Source organism: Psammomys obesus, unplaced genomic scaffold (genome assembly GCF_907164565.1).
Source record: "Psammomys obesus unplaced genomic scaffold, mPsaObe1.curated_primary_1811, whole genome shotgun sequence".
Lineage (NCBI taxonomy): Eukaryota > Metazoa > Chordata > Mammalia > Rodentia > Muridae > Psammomys > Psammomys obesus.
The window spans coordinates 22,016,103-22,020,484 of NW_026585797.1; the positions used below are offsets into that span (position 1 = coordinate 22,016,103).

At 39.1% G+C, this 4,382-nt stretch overlaps 1 protein-coding gene across 1 annotated transcript in view; it reads right to left on the reverse strand.

Moving 5' to 3' along the window:
* Positions 1-4,382, reverse strand: part of Lama2 (laminin subunit alpha 2) — a 602,337-nt gene that overhangs the window by 258,463 nt on the left and 339,492 nt on the right. The window lies entirely within an intron of this gene.

The following is a 4,382-nucleotide window of genomic DNA, read 5'->3' on the forward strand; positions in this document are numbered from 1 at the left end:
GGAAGCGGGGTCTCCCCATCTAGAGAGGCTCAACGGGAGTCTTTCATGACTTATAGCCAAACTGGGCAGAGTGCAGGGAATCTTATGAAAGAAGGATGAGATGGAAAGACCTTGAGGGGACAGGAGCTCTACCAGGAGAACAACAGAACCAAAAACGCTGGTACAAGGGTCTTTTCTGAGACTGATACTCCAAACAAGGACCATGTATGAAGATAACTTAGAGCCTCTGCACAGATATAGCCCAAGGCAGCTCAGTCTCCAAGAGGGTTCCCTAATAATGGGAACAGGGGCTATCTCTGACATGAACTCAGTGGCTGATTCTTTGATCACCTCCCGCTGAGGGTGGAGCAGCCTTGCCAGGCGACAGAAGACAATGCAGCCAGTCCTGATGAGACCTGATGGGTGAGGATCAAAGGGAAGGGGAGAAGGACCTCCCCTATCAGCAGACTTGGAGAGGGGCATGGGAGGAGCTGAGGGAGAGAGATGGGATTGGGAAGAGCAGAATGGGGTGAGGGCCACAGCTGGGATACAAAGTGAATAAACTGTAATTAATAAAAATTAAATAAATTTTAATAAGATAATACAAAAAAGATAAAATTGTATGTGTGTATATGTGCTGTATGTGTATTTGGTATATGTATGTATGTTGTGTGTGTATAGGAGTGGGAGGTCTGTGTGTATGCTATGTTGTGTAGGGGTATGTGTATGTTATATGTGTGTGTTTGGCATGTGTGTGGTGTGGTATGTTCCTCTTTGTGTTTGCCTGTGTTTGTGTGTGTTATGCATGCATGGGAGCATGCGTGAGCTTGAGATCATTGTTGGGTGTCTTCCTCAAGGTTTCCCCACCTCATTTTTAAAAGCATGCGTTTTCAATCACTAACGCTGAAGCTCATCAAAGTTGCTGGGCTGGCTCTCCAATGCACTACAGATATGCCCCTATCTCTGCCTCCAGAGTTCAGGAATACAGGTGAGAGTTGCCGCATCTGGCATTTTACCCAGGTTCTGGGATCTAAATTCTCATCCTCATGCTTGTGTGTCCAGCAGAGCACTTACTAAGCCATCTCCTCAGTTATTCTCCACACGGTTTGATCCATGTCAAATACTAGAAATAAATGAGAGGTTCGGATGCTGCTACAGGCATTTCTAAGAATATAAAATGCCGGTATAAAATTTCACCTGTTTCCTTAGTCATCCACACGTACAAATTCTTTGCTGTCATTGCGGTGTCCATTATATTATTGTAAATGCATACATCTTGTTTCTCTTCTGGATTATGCTTTCTTTGAGTTAGGTGCTGCACATTGCATCCCAACATATCCTGGTAAATCAGAGGCTACACAGACATTGCTCCTTCACTTCATCCACCTAGAAATGCAAATATTGTTTCTGCCAGTTTATGTGGTGCAGAACTGAAATCCTGACAGATACACATGTGAGATTCCCAGGATGTGCTTGCAGACCGAGTGAGTCCAATACTCACAGATGAGCCCTAAGGACCATAAGAAACACCAGTGGGCTTAAACCCAGGCTCTACCTATCATCAACGGTAGGATGAAAATTGAGTTATTTAAATCTTTCTTTAAGTCCTACGGTCCTTGTCAACATATTTCTTTAAAATATGGTCACCTGGCTTGCTTGTTTCAAATGTATAAAGTATGTATTCATCAACTTCATGTTTCGTGAGCAAAGATATGAACTATGTGTTCATCAGCTTCTTTCATGAGCAAAGACGGTTTTGCTCATGAGGCTTTTCCTAGATAATGATAGTATAAACTGTCTATTTTTATTCAATTCAAAGCTCAAAAATTTACTATGAAATTCACATAAAAATATCTTGGCTTTAAATGTTCTATATGGGGACAAGTTTGAAGGGCACAACATACCTGAATAAAAATTTTTTTATGAAGCTCATCAGTGTGTAAAACTGCTATGTGTCAAATGAAAATATTGTAAAGTGTTGCTAGAGAGGTGGCTCAACAGTTATGAAGCCCCGGCTGCTCTTCTAGACAACGTAGGTTTGATTCCTAGCATCCACAAGGCAACTCACAACTGTCTATAACTCGAGCTCCAGATGAACCCACGCCCTCTTCTGACTTCTAAGGACACCAGATGTGCACATGGCACATCACATACAAACAGGCACAGCAACAATATAATAAAATAAACTGTTCTTTTGAAAGATTCTGTATTTGTTTGTATGCAATGAATACATAGGAAGTAGATCTTAATAAAGCCACAATGGGCTTGACCCCGCCATAGTAGCTACTCCAAATTCTCAGAGCTAATCTATGCCAGTAAGAGGATTTCTTATAGTCAACCTTTCTTCAGTAACTACATGATTAAAAAAGCCAGGGTGCTGACTTCTGTGTCCTGTTGGAATTCAAGGTTGTTTATTTTCTGCTTGCTGAATAAACCCCAGGGAGTCTCACAATGGCAGTTCAATGTTCCTCTTCAGGGAAGATGCAAATCATATTGGCTCACATTGTGTTGGCTAAACTACTTCATCTGCTCTCGGGAGTCAAGGGTAATGCAATAATTCCCAAGGGAGTGGAATTAGGTGAGATACAGTAATAAATTTTGTAGGGACCAAAGGAAGACAATCTGTGAAGAGTCCTGTGTCTTATAGGTACTTAGGAAATATTTTGCTTAACTTAGTGGTCAAGGATGTTACTAAAACCAAGATTTGGAGATATTAAAAGGAGAAATACATGCAAGCACTTGATTTACCTTACAATTCTTTATTTTCAGTGTGTGTATATGCATGTGTGATTGTGTGTGTGTGTGTGTGTGTGTGTGTGTGTGTGTGTCTGTGTGTGTGTACATGAATATATGTATGACTGAGTGTGTTTTTGGAGCCAGAGGTTGGTATTGAGTTGCTTTCTGAATATATAAGCACTTCATAGACTGAGACAAGGTCTCTCATTTGAACTTGGAGCTCACCAATTTGGCTACTCTCATTCATTTTAAGGACCAATCCTGTCTCCATTTCTTAAGTAGTGAGATTCTAGGCAAGTCCTCATGCCTGTCTGACATTTATGCAGATGCTAGGGATCCAAAATTGTCCTGATGGCTTCTGTGCCAAGCACCTTACCTACTATTCCATGCCCATATCTTATAATTTTTTTGAAAAATAATGCATATTCTTGTTATTCTATTCATCTTAGTAAATTAGATCAAGAAGAGGATATCAATTAGCTACAATCAGTAAGTCTTTCAGCATTCTGGGTAAGCATGGCAGTCAGCATTGTTAAAGTTGTGGATATAGCAGACTAAACCATATTCTAGATCTCTCCAAGCCTAAATATATATATATTTATTAAATATATATTATATATTATATAATATATAATATATTATATATTAAATATATAAATATATATATATTTAGGCTTGGAGAGTATAAGTATATAAGTATATATATACATATACTTATATATATATATATAAGTATAATCACTTGGAATGAGATTGGTCAGATATAAATACTTCATATTTGTGAGATGATTTTCTGTTAGAAAAACGTTTCAGCAATTCTCTAATTCCATTCCCAAAGTGACCTTTGGAAGTTGGCAAGGCAATTGTCTTCCTTCTTTCAAAAATGAAGTGACTGAAGTACAAAGAGGTCAAAGCCATATCCATGTTTACAACTATTAAATAGCTGTGTTGGAACCAGGAGTCAAAATTCTTGACCTACAGCTCAATTCCCTATGCATCTCCACCTAACCGTGTAACGGGACAAACCTAAGCCCATTTTGCTGAGATAACTACCCTTCAGTAAGTCTAAATATGAATTGCTGTTGCAATATCTTCAATTTCCTTGTGCACACAAGTGGTATACCAACTCGGGAGCCTACTGTGCAAGACAGGTTGAAGTCAATGCAAGCAATGTTTTACAAATATGAATCAATCTACTGGCAGATCAGAAATAAATAAAATATGGCAAGCTTACTGATTTAGAATACATGCTGACTTTCAGCTCCCCTAGAATGGGCTGGAGCATCAGTCTGACATTGACTCCGCTCCTTGGAACACAACACTTTGGTAGTAAGGGTGACAAGGGCAGTCACGTATTTTGTGAGCTTTTAAGTCAGTCCACATAGCCACAATCCATGACTACATTTGTAAGTTCAGAGAGAACCTCAAAAAGGATTTACATAGAACTAATGATTTTAAGATGGGTAGACTTTGAAGCTGTCGAACATAAATCAGCAGGAAGCACCTTTGAATTACCTAGCCTGAGCAACAATGTGACAAAATAAAGAAGCCCTCCAGCCACTTTTTGTCAATTTAGTTGTCATTCACTTTGAAAGCTGGAGGACTCATTTCTTCATACTGTTTAAACATCATGACAAACTCTATTTACTAAATGGGAAAAAAAAAAA